The sequence below is a fragment of the Erpetoichthys calabaricus genome, chromosome 7, assembly GCF_900747795.2.
Source record: "Erpetoichthys calabaricus chromosome 7, fErpCal1.3, whole genome shotgun sequence".
NCBI classification, from domain to species: Eukaryota; Metazoa; Chordata; class Cladistia; order Polypteriformes; family Polypteridae; genus Erpetoichthys; species Erpetoichthys calabaricus.
This window is the reverse complement of record NC_041400.2, coordinates 149,031,277-149,050,295: the sequence shown is the minus strand read 5'-3', so window position 1 is coordinate 149,050,295 and position 19,019 is coordinate 149,031,277.

The following is a 19,019-nucleotide window of genomic DNA, read 5'->3' as shown; positions in this document are numbered from 1 at the left end:
TTCGAAACCTGAGGCAGCTGTACAACCCATTGTGCAACTGGGTCATGCTATGCAATATTCAATTCATTATAGTTTAAAACTTTAAAAAAATCACTTAGCAGGCCAAATATATGTTGGTATTTTAATCCAAGCAAGATTCCTCATGCCATAGTTCATCATAAAGAGAACCTAATTTTACATTGATTTACAGTAAATTAAATGTTAAAAGTGTTTCTCTTGTATGTTGTTTTTTTTTTACAGTTTAGTACATAATACATTTAAATTGTTTCTGTGGCATTATTAAAAAGTAAACAACTTAAATAAGTTCACATGTAACTCATCAATTTATAATGTACTTTTTAAAAATTTATTTTGCAAGATTGTTTCATTAATTTATGTGTACTACTTTGCATTGCTTGTTTTCTTCAACTAATCTGATGCATTGGACAACACCTATTTAGAATATTGTGATATTTTATGTATATTTTTGGTAATCCTGCAAAATGCTTCTTCAGCTGTATTTAATTTGCTTAGCAGGTCAGTGAAATTGATAATCGCCTTTCAAAGGAGTAAGTGCATCGTGAACAATCTTGTATTCGCTGCACAGGAAGCAACAGCTGTTACTTTCACAGAACTTTTAACCCCATTCTTTCATGTTCATGTAAGGAAAAAAAATCTGCTGCCATGGAAACAACCTTCACCCACACTCCAGCTTCTGAAAGTCGGTGTCAACTTTCAGGCATTGATAGATTTCTCTCCGGCTGCCCGGATCAGGGCCTACCTCACTCAGTCTTCATTATAAACTCTGATGAAGGATAGGAAAAGAATCTGATGCAATTATTGTGGCTGCAGCTTGCCTTCTCTAGCACACCTGATGAGAGAACTGGAAAATTAGTTCATGGGAAGAATTTTAATCAGACTTTCAGGACATGGAGCATTTGCAGGTTTTAGAGCCAGGTGTTGAGCCCTCTTGTAAGAGGTTTTCTGTAATGCATCTTACGCTTCATTTAGCAGGCTTGTATGGCATCTTGAGATGAAGATCATTATATGTATATTTATTTAATGTGTGATTATAATGAAAACTTCAGGATCTGTGACTAAAACATGAATAAAACAACTGTCAATTAATGACAAATCACTATTGAGATACAAACGCTGTAAAACTAGAACGTATCGAGAGTCTGTTGAAAGAGAAATTAATTTTTATTCACTTACATATGAAGTGGCAAATTGATTTATATAAAGAAGCATATGGAATTAACAGAGAGACACTAGAATTTCTTGTAAGAAACATTGCAAGCTAAAGATAGTTAAACTCAAGTAGGAATATGAAACTTATTACGGAAAAGAAATCTCAGGGACAACCCAGATGTCTCTGCTTTATTATGTGATTAATGGATTATTTTTATTTAATGAATTGTCCTTAATCAGCATTAGGAACTTGAAGAATAAATTATATTTGACTAAAAAAAATGAATCATTTTATTTTTCGTAATGCATTATTAACTTTATAATTTACTAACCAGTGGATAGCAATATTACATTAAATGAATATTCTTCAGGATAGCACAGTGGCACAGAGATTGACTCCAAAGCCTCACAGATTAAGTTTTCCATACCCAGTCACTGTTTCTGTGGAGTTTGCCTGCCCTCCTTGTGTCTGCATGGGTTTTCTGCTGTGTCCAGTTTTCCCGTGGCAATTCTAAATCGGCATGAGAGGAGGGCCTGTGATGCATGGGTGCACTGTTCAGGGGTGGCTGTGATAGGCTGTATCACAGAGATTACTTTTGTTTTATAATAAAACTATTTAAATATTTACTTTGCCATCTATAATTAGTTATATGGTTCACTTAACTTTGGCATATAAGGTAGTGCTAAGAAAGTTCCAGGAAGAATTTCTTCTCAGTCAATCAATCAGAAGTATGTAGCTTTACTCTAATACTTATGTTTTTGTATACGAAACATAAAGATAAAAAAAAATACCATTTTCTCAACATAAATTTCCAAATTAGAGAGAACCAAAGCATATACTGTAGATGAAACAACTCTTGCAACATCTAAACCTACTCTTTATCAAATGCTAGTTATTTATGGGATGCTCCCATATTTTCATATAGTTCACTTTCAGAGAGAGCATTTGTCTGTACTGCATGCCTATGGACTGTAGGGGGAAATAGCCATGCCTGCAGAAAGGTCCCCATGATCACTGGCAAAACCGGCAACCATGCCAAAGAAGGAATGCTAGCATCAAGAATCTAACCTGGGGCAGGAATGTTAGCCGCTGTATTAGCATACCACCTCTTTAATAAATCATTCACTTCTCCACTCTGTTGTGATTAATTGATGGTACAAAGAGTTCAAGTAGAAACAAATACAAATGGGAGAAGATCAAAAATGTAAGCCAGGGAACAAAAATCAGTCTAAACCTAACTTTACAAAATGACAGAAAACATGAAATATTAGAAGGCTGGCTAGTTTTTATTAATGATATGTCAGCATTTGTCAAAGCAGCAAAACAGATTACCCTAAAGTGTCACAGCTAGTCCACGTAATTTGTGTTTCCCATGCATGGGTCTCTTCACCTACTGTATTAAGTAGCGCAGATTATTGTCTCTGCTATGCAATAACTCAGTTTTTTTCTCTAAAACATAGAGGTCCTTCTACTACATACTTTATTTGCCTGATCCCTAAGAAAGGTTTTCAGGTTCATTGGCTAGTCTAAATCGTCCCATTGTACATTTCTGAGTAGGTTTTTGCTGTCTGCTGCTCTAAGGCACGATCCTCTTGTTGAGATTGGTTAATGATTTCTGAAAATACAATTTATTATGATTATTACTGTTTTGCAGATACCTTTACATAAGGTAATTTATAAAGTACACCATAATGCATACATTTTGAGTGATTAGAAATTTAGATTGTTATCAAACAATAGAGAATACAATACAATGCTAAAATGCTTAACATTACTTTAATGATGTTTCATTACTTAACTTCTTCCACATACATTTTAGATGCTGATTATTTAAATGAATATAAAAGATTAAAATTAGTTATATAGATATATTGTGTGGGTATGTGTATTTTGGATGTTGATTTGTATTTTTCTATATTTTTTATATTTTAAAATTTGAACAATTTTATAATTTGTCTTAATGTATTTTCCAATACACTATTCTCTTCAGTTGCTCTGAATTTTTTTAACTTTACTTTTAAAGTAATGCATTCTCTTTGGTTTGTATTTTTCCATCCATTCATTCATTCATTCATTTTAAAACTTATTTAATCCAGTGACTTCTCAGAAGGGATCACCCTATCCTAGCAGCATCAGACAGAAGAGGGACGCCAGCCCTGGATGAAGTGCTACTGCTTTTAGAGTCATCAGTTAACATCTGTCTTTGAGGTGTGGTTGGAAGATGGGAGTACCCAGAGAAAAATCCATGCGGACATGGGGAGATTCCGCACAGACAGGTGTGCAGGCTGGGATTTCCAAACATTCTCCTGCAGCTGTGTCAACTGTTGAGTGAACCTTTCTATGTTTTGCTCTTGTATATCTCTCACATAGTGATACTTTTAGCGTTAGTTTTTCTGTAATGTTTTTCTTCACAGGTAAAGGCTATTTCTTTCAGTTGTTCATTTTCACTGCTTTTTGGAATCTATTTATTTTGCTTATAAACAAGGATGTGTCGCAATCTGTCCTTAAAGTGTGTTTTCATTGCATTTTCTGTGTTTTCAGGTGTTTCTCTGTTCACAAAAAGTCTAGTTTTTATAATGTGTGTTTTGCTGAAATTTGTGAATTTTCAAAGCTAATTTTAAAGTTCACCACACTGTGATATGGTCCCTATTGAGATATTTTATTGTTAGTACTTGTGGTAGAGGTTCTTCGCTTGTAGATTCTGGAATTTAATGTTCTTCTCTGTTCTTGTTCCCCTTTATGGCTCCCTAGTGACATGTTACTGAAAGAGGCAGCAATCCGATTTCTAACCTTATTGGGCATGTCAGATTCTCTTGAACATCCGGGGAAATCCTGAGGAATGTCCTTCACTTAAACATGATTTCAGGCACCTGGAGTTCTGCATTCCTTCTCCCAGGGTTTTCCTAGTGCTCCCAACCTGTACTGTATGGGAAATATAATCAAACAAGGATAGTATCATAAGCTGGTAAATGCAGATAGGGAATGCGTTATAAATCAAATATATACACTTCTGTCAATTCTGTATGTACTTGAAAAACACACTATTGCTGTATTAGTCACATCAACAGAATATAATAAAGAACCATTATTCAGTGTATCTATCAATTTTTTAAACAAATTTATTTCATTACTCCTTTAGAAATATATTTTGAACTGGCTGAAACAGTGCCACATGTCATTGAGTATGTTGTACATTTTACACTTCAAATAAAATAACTCGGCTACATCAAATTTCTTTGAAAATCATCAGGTTTCTTTGATAAGTTTTCTCTCTGTTGAACACTAAATAAGTTCTCTAACCATTCCATTCCAGGGTAGGACATGTCATTAGTTCAGGGATACAATTATTTGCTTTTCTCTAGTATTGCTTTGCATTTATTTTAACATGATACTCCATTGGCTTGGCACTCACACTAGAAAGATTGAGCACAACATCCATTAGTTTTAATAAATTCAAATGTCACTACATTAAATATTACATTATCCCTTTAAATTGCTTCATATTGCCTAGTTAATGTAAATGGTGCATCAATATAGAACCTTAAATCATGTCAAGAGATTTATGTTGGTAAGCCTTGGAGTGTTATTTAATAGTGTTCTACTTGCTTACCCTTGTCTGCAGTGAATGTTCAAGGGCCTTCTTGTCCCTTACGATTCTCTACAGTATTGGCAAAAAGTTTTGAGAAGTATTGGTTTTCACAAAGTTTGCTGTTTCAGTGTTTTTAGATCTTTTTGTCAAATATTTCTATGGTATACTGAAGTATAATTACAAGCATTTCATAAGTTTCAAAGGCTTTTATTGACAATTACATTAAGTTTATGTAAAGAATCAATATTTGCAGTGATGTCCCTACTGTTTCAGGACCTCTGCAATTCGCCTTGACATGCTGTCAATCAACTTCTGGGCCAAATCCTGACTGATGGCAGTCCATTCTTGCATAATCAATGCTTGGAGTTTGTCAGAATTTGTGGGTTTTTGTTTGTCCATCCACCTCTTGAGGATTGACCACACGTTCTCAATGGGATTAAGGTCTGGGGAGTTTTCTGGCCATAGACCCAAAATTTTGATGTTTTGTTCCACAATCCACTTAGTTATCACTTTTGCCTTATGGCACGTTGCTCCATCATGCTGGAAAAGGCGTTGTTTGTCACCAAACTGTTCTTGGATGGTTGGGAGAAGTTGCTTTCAGAGGATGTTTTGGTACCATTCTTTATTCATGGCTGTGTTCTTAGGCAAAATTGTAATTTGCTTTTGTGGCATACTGATTATCTTAAGGACTTCTCTGTATTTGGCTGCATTAATCCTTTCCTCAGTTCGACCAATTTCCCTGCCTCTGCTGTTGAGAAGAACCCCAATAGCATGATGCTGCCAACACCATGCTTCACCGTAGGAATGTTATAAGACAAGTGATGAACAGTGACTTAGTGCTTGAAGTTCTGCCCAAAGAGTTCAAATTTTGTCTCATTAAACCAAAGAATCTTTCTCATCATGCTTTTAGAGTCCTTAAAATACCTTTTTTACAAAGGTCAAGCAGGAGTTAACCACTCCATCATAAACAAATAACTGTTGGACTGCTGCTGAGCTGGTTGTCTTTCTGATAGGCTCTCCAATCTAAGCACAGGGCTTATGCAGCTTTGTTAGAGTGGGTTCTTGGTTCAGCTCCTTGACCAAGGCTCTTCCTCCCGGAGGAAGGCCCTTTTTGCCAGGTTACTTAATTGGACATGTCAGGCAATGATAGAAAGAATCCTGACAATTCTAAACTTATTCTTTTTCTCAATTATTTCTGACCAATTATTATAGCTTTAGAAATTATTTTATACCCTTGTTCTGATCTATATCATCAATTTTATTATAGGGGGCTACAAAAAGTTTCTTGGACTTCATGGCTTGGTTTCTACCCTGACATACAGTTTGAGTTGTAGGACCTCATATACAGAGCTGTGGGCCTTTCTAAATGATGTCCAATCAAATCAGTTTGCCACAAGTGGGCTCCAGTCAAGTTTTAGACACATCTCATGGATAATTAAAGCAAACAGGATGCACCTGAACACAATTTGGAGTGTCACAGCAAAGGGTCTAAATGCTGATATATAGGAGAGATTTCAGTTTTTGATTTTTAATAAATTTATGATCCTTTCAAAAAACATATTTTCATAATGGGTTATTGGTTGTAGATTGCTGGATAAAAATGTCAAATGTACCCATTTAAAATAATCTACAATACAATAATGAGTGAAGGGGTCTGAATACCAGATCCCAGAATCAGTAGATTGGGCATACAGTTCTCCATTACATTTAAAGTTATAAATTTAAAATTATAAACATTTTGAGAATCTTCAGTTATATTCTGTGCGAGCTGAAGCCAGTGTAAATAAAGCATGCACCAATAGATTGCTTCCTTTTGGTTTCTCTCTAACCTACTGTCCAACAAAATCAGAACAAAAAGAAAATGCTAGCAGCCGTGCTTACAAATACTGTAAAATACATCAGTGTAAGTATATGTGAATTGAGGAAAGGCAGGGAGCTGGCTTACATACAGTATGTTTATTTTATTTTTCATATAGGATTGGATCTTCTGCCTGCTTTCTATTACATTTTAGCCAACGCCAATGTGTGCTTATGAATGCCTAATGGTTGGATTTGCCTTTTTATGTTGCAATTTTATATTTGTTAAATTGTGTGGGTGTTCTTAGCTTTTTTCTGAAGGAATAAACTGAATTGAATTGACTTAAAGTTATGTCATTTTAAAGTCTAAAATATGTACACAAATTACAGTTTCCAAATTTAATTTTACTACCCATCTTGTAACAAAATTAAAATATTTTTAATATGAAATGTAATTATAAATCAATCATTACCTTTTATATTATTGCATTTCTTCTTTAAAGGTGTTCTGATATTTTATTTGATTTAAATATATCTTTTGGGTAATTTTAGTATACTGCACTTTATTAAATTCAGATAATCTGAGTGATTACACGAATCCCTTCCTTGGTTCATATTTATGTACTTTTACTTTTTTATTGCATATGGCATATTCAAGGTTTTAAACTAAATTACAAATGTTGAGGTTATGAGTTTCTAATTGATTTAAAAGTGTAATAGATGGTTTTGTCTTAACCTCAAGGGGATAGAAACGGTACATCAAAAAACAAACTAATTACACAGTAATCTAATGCCAATACTATAATCAGATGCTGTATGCAAAGCTTCAACATGGTGTACAAACACAGCCTCCTAATTTCTGGTGTGGGGAAAACCACAAACTTCCACCTTGTTATTTATTTCAGCTGAATACAGTAGTGCATAATTATTGGTAGTGTTGGGATTACTTTCCTCCTAACAAAGGAGCAATTTGACAAGTAATGAATGATTGTTGAATTGCTTGATAAGAAACAAGTTTCAGCTTTCACCCTTTTAACTAGAGAATATTTCATGTAGATACATGTACTTCTAGTGAAAATTAACACATTTTAGCAAATTAATTATACAATTATTGGCCTCAAAAATTTGGGAACTGGAAAATCAACGCAAGTTATAAGGCAATTTAAATGAAAACAGAATGAATTAAACTAAAGAATTAGAAAAAGTAATTTAAACACTTTCTTTTTTGTAAAATGCAGGCACAGTGGTGCAGTAGATAGCAATATTCCCTTATACAGTAGCTCCAAAGTCCTCTGTGCATATCGCCACCCTTGTATGTTATCTCTTTCACCCCATAGATTTTTTACATGAACTCCAGTTTCCTTCCATATCCCATAAACAGGTGGATTATGTTAACAGTTGATGCCTTATTGTCACAGTATAAGTGAATATGGATTGTATGTGTTGGACTTGCACCCTTTTTGTTGCCTTGTGTCCAGTGAAACTGAAATCAGATTAAGCAACCTTGGACAAATGAAAATTAATTTGATAAAATTAAGTCAAAGTCAAATAAATGACTTTGGAAAATGAATAAAAAAAAACTAATATTTTAAATAAGGTAAAATAGAATTTATGCGGTAATATCTTTTATGTATTTTCCATAAGGATGATAGCAGCTTTTCACAAGATATGCTTTATTTTTTATATCAGCCACATTATGTGTCAAAGACAGGTAATAGAATACATTTTAAAATATTTAATATATCCTGCCCTACATTTGCCTTCAGCACATTTCTTTTATATCCTCGAGTGCCTGAGCCTCTCAAACATGTTCCCATTAAGCCTGCGTCTGAGACTGTTATTTCGAGGCACCTTGCTCGCCTCCTGTAAGCTTTTATACTTCTGTCTTTACTCCTCTTCTTCTGTCTCACACTCACACTTCCTCTTTCAATTGTATCATCAAAGCCAAACTGACCAATCAGATTGACTGGAAGAACTGGGCACACACACGGACCTTACCACTTTATTATATAGTACATTATAGCAACATTAATTAATAATGACTAAATAATTACATAACTGTCAGATTTCATTCTTGCAGGAAGCAAGGTATGTCATCCACATCAAACTCTAGAAGTTATTTCACATTGGTCCGTCAGTTATTCATTTATCAATGTCATCATTTGCTAGACTTGCACTTCTAGTTAAATACTGATTTTGCAGCTTGAGTGCTTTCACAGATTTACAAATGAACATTAACTATGCACCATTTGTTTACATATACATACATACATATTTACATATACAGTTACCTAGTTGAAATCAAATTAATAAAATAATAAAACTAGCTCTGTACTAAGTATCAACTAGTCCCATATGTATAATCTAGGAGACATCAATTTAATAAATAGAAACCAAATGTAAGAAGAGAAATTAAGACAGCTGGCAGCAGAGGAGAGGAACAAAAAGTCTATTTGACACCATTCCTAGAGAAAACTACCCTCTGGTGGTCCAAAAGGCTGTGCAATAACTAAAATCAAATGTAGCAGGCCTCAAATTGAATGAGAGAAGCAGAGATACTCTGGTATTCAGAAATCTGATTAGTCACTTGAGCCAAGGAGTTTTTCTTCATCTCAACTTGCTAACACAGTTGCTGTCTGCCACCCACAAAGAATGAGGACCCATGTTTGCATCCTAGAAGCCCAGTAAAGATCACCTGCATTACAAAGGTCTCTGTATCAGTGCTGTGGCTGTAGGATTTTTTTCCAGCTAACTTAACATCAGCTGAAAGGCATTCTATTTCATGATAAAGTATTTCACAATGCTAGAGTGCATAATATAAGATGGGCCTGTAATACAGTAAGTAAAGAAGAAACATTTTAGGCAATTTAGTATTATCCATCCATCCATCCATTTTCCAACCCGCTGAATCCGAACACAGGGTCACAGGGGTCTGCTGGAGCCAATCCCAGCCAACACAGGGCACAAGGCAGGAACCAATCCCGGGCAGGGTGCCAACCCACCGCAGGACGCACACAAACACATCCACATACCAAGCACACACTAGGGCCAATTTAGAATCGCCAATCCACCTAACCTGCATGTCTTTGGACTGTGGGAGGAAACCGGAGCGCCCGGAGGAAACCCACGCAGACACGGGGAGAACATGCAAACTCCACGCAGGGTGGACCCGGGAAGCAAACCCGGGTCTCCTAACTGCGAGGCAGCAGCGCTACCACTGCGCCACCGTGCTGCCCATTTAGTATTATTTACAATCCAATACAATTTATTTTTGTATAGCTCAAAATCACACAAGGAATACTGCAATGGGCTTTAACAGGCTGTGCCTTTTGACCGCCCTCCAGCCTTGACTCTCTAAGTAGACAAGGAAAAACTCCCAGAAACAAAAACTCTTGGAGGGGGAAAAAATGGAAGAAACCTTGGGAAAGGCAATTCAAAGTAAAACCGCTTTCCAGGTAGATTGGGTGTGTAGTGGGTGTCAAAAAAAGGGGGTCAATATAATACAATACACAGAACAGAACACAAGTAATCCTCTATATAATACTATAGTATGATAGTAATACTACTGCAAAATTTAGCAGTAGATGATATCACATAATAAGATTCAGATTTGATCAGAGTCCTGGAGACCTTAGCTATCCAGCTGCCTCCCCCTATTGGCCATTCGACAGCTGAGTCAGTGCTGGGCCAACCAATCTGATGATTGGTTCTTCTACCTGACGATTCCAGTGCTCCAAAATAAGAGATGACTTTTCCTTAGGCAGACAACTTGACAGTAGGGCAGTGGCATCAAGTGCCACATTTGAGTACTGAGAAGAGAAACAGAATAGGTGAGGGTTAGTAGCAAATTATATTACTTATGTTTTAGTGCTAATGACTGTGCAGTCTGCACAGTTAATCAGCAGCTCAAATCTGCGCATGCTAAACTGAAATAGTGAGTCTTCAGTCGGGATTTGAAAGCTGAGACTGAAGGGACATCTCTTATAGTAGCAGGCAAACCATAGGTTAGGGGCCATGTAACTAAAAACAATAAGTTCGGATATGTAAGATGGACCTTGGCCATTTAAGGCTTTATATGTTAAAAGTAGGATTTTGAAATATGCCCTAAACTTAACCAGAAGACAGTGGAAGGATTTAAAACTGGAGTTATGTGTTCATATTTTCTTGTAATAATTCTTGCAGCAGCATTTTGGATCAAGTAAAATAAATGAAACTACTATATGATGGAGAAGCATAAAAATGGATTCTACTTTGTTATTAAAAATCAATAAAGTCAGTTTGCAATTTGTGAAATGACACAAAGAATGAAAGAAATGGGAAGAAACAAAATGCTTAAATAAAGTAGTGATTCAATTAAAAACAGAAGTGAGTTAAAATAAAACCCTCCACAACTGCGTCAGAGGCATAGTGACAGGACAGGTAAGGCAGGTAATGATCTAGGGCCACAGACCAGGAAGGGGCCCCAAAAGACATCTATTTACATAGGTACTTGGTACAACAATGAATATATGGGGACCACCCCTTTGGAGCTTAGCATCAGTACACTACATGCCACAGTCAGAAACTCCACCCTCTGGAGGGGAGGGAGGGGATCTCCATTGCAAGGGTGGCTTTAGTAACATTAAATGTAATGTGTTGTTTTCATAAATCATGAAGAGAATTTTAAAAAAAAAAAGGAGGAAAAGAAGAAACAGAGCAGTTATTTTATATATATATATATATATATATATTATTTTTCTTGAGCTTCCTAAGTTTTGTTTGTCCTTGGGGGTCTATCTATCTATCTATCTATCTATCTATCTATCTATCTATCTATCTATCTATCTATCTATCTATCTATCTATCTATCTATCTATCTATCTATCTATCTATTTATTGTATCTGGCCAAAAAAGGTTGTGGCCTATCTCTAATGGAAAAACATATATTAAAAATGAATTAATAAGACATTCATTTTATATATTTCTCTAGAATATTCTAACCAGAAGACAATAAATTTACTGTTAACTATTCCATAAAACTGTTACAACTGTTTTGAAGTAATACAATCACACCACATCCCCAAGCCAATGTGAAAAGGAAAAACAATTACAGTAGGTAGCAAAACAACAAAATAGTAAAATGTCTTTCTTTTCCCATAAATTCATTAATTAGAATATAAAGCTGGTCAAGTTTATAATATCATGGTAAGTATTAATAATGAGCTCAAAATGACTTTTTAGAATTAAATTTGTTTGTGCTGTCCATTTTAATTTTTCCTTTAAATTGTATAAATAGTGGATTGCCTCGCAAGGTGAGGTCTTTTCCAAAGAAGCTAGCATGCTTCCTAGCACACACTGCACTTGTAGTTTTGTAGTGAGCCATGGAAAAGAAAAGAATATGTCACAGTAACCATTACAAAGATATATTTTTGCTGTATCTGCATAATTAAACATTATTAGGCTGCACTGATGTACTAATATGAAATGATTTAAGCATGAATTTAAGCTGTATAACAATTCAGTTCAATTCATTGACAGATTTTCTTACAGTACAATGAAAAGCATATGCTGCTAATCCCACTAGTGCAAAATAATATCAAATTATAAATACATAAATAGAAAAATTAACCACAGGACATGATTTTTGTCTAGGCTCCAACTATAAATAAGAATTGATTTTCTTTATCATTAGTCATGGAATGGAACGTTAGAATGCATAGGCGTTAAATAGACAGTAGTGGACTGTGTCTAGAATGAATTTCCCTGTTCTGCCTATTTAAATTTAAAATAATATACTGAGGAATTTTGCAATCTAATTATAAAGCCATTATATAATAAAATACTTAAAATGATATTATTTGGATAATTTCCCTAGTGTTAATATTAAACATTTGAAAGTTTACATCTGTTTGTCTCTCCATTTATCTATTACTAGCAAAATACCCGCGCTTCGCAGCAGCGAAGTACTGCCTTAAAATTGTTATTAAGAAGAAAAGTAAACATTTTTAAACTGAGGGAAAATATACAAATAATTATTTGTTAAGGATCTCTTTGTATACCATGTTGTCAGTTCGGCCCTACGGTTGTAATATGAGCAAGCTGTGCGCTGAGCTTACTCTTGAGCATGCAACGTACAGTTGGCCATGTGAAAAGCAATCTTGCCTCAAATCAATGCCAACCTTTTGTAGGGTTTGTCCCTGAGACTTATTAATTGTAATTGCGAAGCAGAGCCTTACTGGAAATTGGAGGCGTTTGAATTGAATTTGGAGATCAGAGGGTATAACGGGGATACGAGGAATAAAAACTCTCTCCCCTGAGCCACTTCCAGCAAAAATAGTTGCCTCAATTAGGTTCTTTTGCAGACACATGACCTGAAGTCTCGTGCCGTTACAAAGTTTCGGTGGCTGTACGCAAATCCACAATCGGATTTTTTGAGACAAACCTGTTGTTTTCTTATGAGCCGCTTTTTATTATTGGGATCGTACCTAGAAACAGAAGCTCTATTAACTTGTGGATTTGCGTGCGAATATTTAGCAGCAGCGTCTCTATTAACTTGTGGATTTGCCTGCAAGTATTTAGCGACAGCATCTCTATGAACTTGTGGATTTGCCTGCGAGTATTTAGCTACAGCGTGTCTGTTAACTTGTGGATTTTTCTGCGAGTATTTGGCGGTAGCGTCACGAAGTTGTTTCCGTGTAGCTGCATCAGAAAATATACCACGACGTCTGACACGCCTCCTTTTTACTGTTTTTTCACAGCTTGGATTGCTGCTGTCATAATCAGTTTGAGTTTCATGGTTTGTTTCAATTACGTTAGTATTTGCAGGACTTGCTGTGTTGAAGTGACATTCGGCATCTGTCAAGCATTGTAAGCATACAACTGGTTTCATCGATAACTTCGCATCCAGCTTTTGAGAGTTGAAACATTCATAAGCATCAAAGTGTCCACTACTCAAATCGTCACCTGTGAATCTAAGATGTTTAAGAGGCATTGGCGGTTCTCCAAACGTGTAAAATAGGCAGGCAGCCAACTACGTGGGAGGCCGGGGGACGCAGGACGCGACCCCGCCTCACACTGCGACCAAGCTGCAGGCTATGGATGTATATATGTACATAAATAGGATTCAGTTATGACCGTTAAGCGTAGAATTTCGAAATGAAACCTGCTTAACTTTTGTAAGTAAACTGTAAGGAATGAGCCTGCCAAATTTCAACCTTCTACCGACACAGGAAGTTGGAGAATTAGTGATGAGTGAGTCAGTGAGTGAGGGCTTTGCCTTTTATTAGTATAGATTTCAATAAAGGCTTCCAATGAGGCAGAGTCAAACTAGCAGAACTGTGAACTTAGCTTGGAAGTAACACAAGACTACCACATAGCACACTAAGCCATGCTTGTACATTTGACCAATTTATAGGTGAAAAATACTCTGCTCCTTCTAAGGTACAAGGGGGAGTCAAGCTTAAGTTAAAAAATGGGATTTATTAGATAGCTAGATAGATAGATAGATAGATAGATAGATAGATAGATAGATAGATAGATAGATAGATAGATAGATAGATAGATAGATAGATACTTTATTAATCCCAATGGGAAATTCACAAAATTGAAAATGGAACAAACCTTAACAAAACTGATAATGTCATTTCTCAATGTAGTCGCCATCCTTCTCAATGCACTTGTGTCACCTGCCTGGAAGTGCCAGGATTCCAGCAGAATAAAAGGTTTTGTCTTGTCCTCGCAACCACTCATGCACCACTTTCTTCACTTTGTCATCTGTCTTGAATCGACTACCACCTAGATGTTTTTTAGCGGTCTAAAAAGGTGGAAATCACACGGTGCCAAATCTGGAGAATAAGGAGGATGAGATAATACCTTAAACTTCACTTTCTCCAGACAAGTCTTAGTGTTCTTAGCAGTGTGTAGGCAAGCATTATCTTGCAGAAAAAGGACTTCTTGAGAAGGTAGTCCCTGTCGATTTTAACAGTGGTTCTCAAACTCAGTCTTGGGGACATCATATTTCTGCAGGTGTTTGTTCCAAAAGGTTACGCAATTATTGAGTCATTTTGCTTCTAGTTGATCTTGCCTAATTAGGTGTTTTTTCCTCTCCTCTTATAGTGCATTTAGAAAAGAATAACAGTGTGGTTTATATATTTATAAAACATTTACAGATATGTTTGTTTCTGCTATTATTTTAAATGCTTAACTCTCTTTGGTTGTTTTCCTATTTGTGATTCGCAGTGAACAAAATAAACTAGTTCTTTTGTCTCTGAAAGAACATACTGGTTCACTGACATTAAGGAACAAATCTTTTCAAGGTATGTGCAGTGTTTGCTATGTTTTACAGTGGTGCATCTGGAAAGTATTCACAGCGCATCACTTTTTCCACATTTTGTTATGTTACAGCCTTATTCCAAAATGGATTAAATTCATTTTTTCCCCCAGAATTCTACACACAACGCCCCATAATGACAACGTGAAAAAAGTTTATTTGAGGTTTTTGCAAATTTATTAAAGATAGAAACATTGAGAAATCACATGTATATAAGTATTCACAGCCTTTGCTCAAAACTTTGTCGATGCACCTTTGGCAGCAATTACAGCCTCAAGTCTTTTTGAATATGATGCCACAAGCTTGGCACACCTATCCTTGGCCAGTTTCGCCCATTCCTCTTTGCAGCACCTCTCAAGCTCCATCAGGTTGGATGAACAAGGACATTCACAGAGTTGTCCTGAAGCCACTCCTTTGATATCTTGGCTGTGTGCTTAGGGTCGTTGTCCTGCTGAAAGATGAACCGTCGCCCCAGTCTGAGGTCAAGAGCGCTCTGGAGCAGGTTTTCATTCAGGATGTCTCTGTACATTGCTGCAGTCATCTTTCCCTTTATCCTGACTAGTCCCCCAGTCCCTGCCGCTGAAAAACATCCTCACAGCATGATGCTGCCACCACCATGCTTCACTGTAGGGATGGTATTGGTCTGGTGATGAGCGGTGCCTGGTTTCCTCCAAACGTGACGCCTGGCATTCACACCAAAGAGTTCAATCTTTGTCTCATCAGACCAGAGAATTTTCTTTCTCATGGTCTGAGAGTCCTTCAGGTGCCTTTTGGCAAACTCCAGGCGGGCTGCCATGTGCCTTTTACTAAGGAGTGGCTTCCGTCTGGCCACTCTACCATCCAGGCCTGATTGGTGGATTGCTGCAGAGATGGTTGTCCTTCTGGAAGGTTCTCCTCTCTCCACAGAGGACCTCTGGAGCTCTGACAGAGTGACCATCGGGTTCTTGGTCACCTCCCTGACTAAGGCCTTTCTCCCCCGATCGCTCAGTTTAGATGGCCCGCCAGCTCTGGGAAGAGTCCTGGTGGTTTCGAACTTCTTTCACTTACGGATGATGGAGGCCACTGTGCTCATTGGGACCTTCAAAGCAGCAGAAATTTTTCTGTAACCTTCCCCAGATTTGTGCCTCGAGACAATCCTGTCTCGGAGGTATACAGACAATTCCTTTGACTTCATGGTTGGTTTGTGCTCTGACATGAACTGTCAACTGTGGGACCTTATATAGACAGGTGTGTGCCTTTCCAAATTATGTCCAACCAACTGAATTTACCACAGGTGGACTCCAATTAAGCTGCAGAAACATCTCAAGGATGATCAGGGGAAACAGGATGCACCTGAGCTCAATTTTGAACTTCATGGCAAAGGCTGTGAATACTTATGTACATGTGCTTTCTCAATTTTTTTATTTTTAATAAATTGGCAAAAACCTCAAGTAAATTTTTTTCACGTTGTCATTATGGGGTGTTGTGTGTAGAATTCTGAGGAAAAAAATGAATTTAATCCATTTTGGAATAAGGCTGTAACATAACAAAATGTGGAAAAAGTGATGCACTGTGAATACTTTCCGGATGCACTGTAAAATGTTTTGTGGACCTGAGCAGATCATCATTCCTGAGATCTTCATCTTTCTTTATTTTCAGATATTGTATGATGAACACAGTTTGTTGGTCATGTTTTGGTTCATTTTATATACAGTATCATTATTGTTTTGCTGCTAATTAAGGATAAAGATAAAATTAAGGAGTCTGAGTCTTCAAGAGTAAGTCAAATAAAATTAATTCAAAAGAAAGTTAATTAGGAGCAAAAACAGGTCACTAATTAAGAAAAGGGTTAGAATGAAAACCTGCAGCCACTGGGGCCCTCCAGGACCAGAGTTGGGGACCCCTGTTCTAAACCCACTTATTCAGTTTTGTTGCGTATTCTCACAGTATTAAGATCAAGGCTTAAGATCAACTAAGCATAATTTTTTTTAATATGGGAGAGTATCCAGAAGAAATCTATATAGACAAAGGAAGAGTGTGAAAATACTACTCAGACAGTGACTGAATCCAGGAGACAAGAGCTGTGATCCAGCAATACTGTACATGTCACTCTGAATTTACAGCAGTAAAATCTGTAATTCACAACATCAGAGACAAAGGCAATGTCATTGTGATGTTTGCTCAGTGCTGAGATATGAAGCAACGCTAATTTTTTGGCGCCGTTAAAATTTTGACTCCCATGGTAGTCGTCTACAGTATTTCACTTGATGGATGCTCTGGTGTTGCCCGTAATGTGAGCTTTCGTATTGTTGGTAGGACTACTGGCTGATATGATAGAAACCGTAGCCCCATGTGAAATGGAATGGCTAGAAAAAAGCCTGTCCGTGAAAACGATTTACTGTTTAACCAAATATGAGATTTCTTAAATGGCTTACTTAAAGTGTAGCATGTTTAGAAGACAGATGTTTTATTGACTTAGCCCAGAAGTTGTCTCTTTGACTTGACAGTCATAAATATGCTATCTTTTCAACCCACTCAAGGCAAACAGTATAGTTAGTCTTGCAGGTTGACAGGATACTGCACAGAGTTTCTCGCTGACAATTCATAAACTCCCTCATCCATAGTCTTGCCTTGGATCTTTCCGCAAAATAATAGTCATTAAATAAATCATCCAATATAAACAGCATGATAAGAAATTTTTAGAGGCCAAACATGGACAAAAAACAAAACTTTAATATCTGAAGTTAACAAATGATTTTTCCTTAATGAGAAAAAAATAAATAAGTGATGCATTTTAGGCTGAGAATGTCTCCCAGTTATTCAAGACTAAGATAGCACCATTTGCAAGAACTCTACAGGTTTTCTCCTAAGTAGTTGTTGTGTAAAACATCGTTAATCTAAAAGTGTGATGCAAAGCAGATCTGACTGTGAAATGACAGTAATGAATGTCATTAATGTTTTCAATACAGAGATTTAGAGCTAACTCTACGGTGCAAAAGGCAGGCCTGAGGTGGGAAGAGTGCCTGGAGAGGGTTTTTTCTTTATTTCATAGATAAGCCCATATAATTTACATTGCAATCGAGAGGTCAAAGCAGCAAAGCTGTCACAAGCAGTTTCTGTTTTTATTCTCACACTACAGAGAGAAATTACTCAATTTACACTCAGCTTCTAACTTAATGTTAATTGTAGTCCTGTTGTTTTGTTAGCTATTTGATACCTATGTGTTACAAAAGGTGTTTTTGGGACCAAAATACTCTCCTCATCAAATAAAAAGTGTCAAAGATCTTGGGTAGATATAAAAGCACGCTATTGTAAGAGGTGTTATAGCAGTGATCCTTATTCTAATTAGATTCTCAATAATTACAGAGTGCTGCCAATTACACTGATGCTGTAATTTATTTCTCTTTTGTAAAAAGCAAGTTGGCTCTGAACTTAGGTATAAAAAATAACAGCTCACATTATTTAATTTTGTATTCTATAGAAAGTACTTTGTGATAATTGCTCACTAGGACAAGACTGCTGCTATTCGAGCTTCATACTGCTATAAAGCGAGAGCCCATTCTACCTATTGTTTTGTATGTTCTGTCTCTCACAAACTCTGTTAACCATAATGCATAACCAAAAAACACAAAAGCAAAATACACCCCTCTCTTCTTTGAAATATTTTGCATTTCTTTATTTATTCATTGCATAAAGGTACCTTTGTCTCATTACTTTAAACCTGAAATTAACATTAATTTGGTCTTCTGGTTTCTTTCAGTTAGTGTGATGGTAAGTAGCAAGGTATTTACTGTCATCACTTTTCACTTTGAAACACCCCCCCCCAACCCTTTCTAATGGGTTTTATATTTATTCAGTGATGGAATATTATTAGCTAGATTCAAATAAATATTTAAGTCTATCAGCAAAATATAACATTACATTGAGTGAAATATTATGTTTTTTTAAAATGTATATGCAATATATCATCTACTGCAGAGGAAGCCAACACGGTCCCTGCAGGCACCTGGTTGCCCGCAGGGACCACGTGAGTTGCCCTCAGGGCATTTCTAAAAATAGCACTAGAAACCATGGAGCTCCATCTAAATTGTATTTAATTGTGTTGCTGTTCTTTTTGAATCAATAACACTTGCATTGGTGTAGATTGGGGGGTAATCTGTGGTCAAAGTTCAAT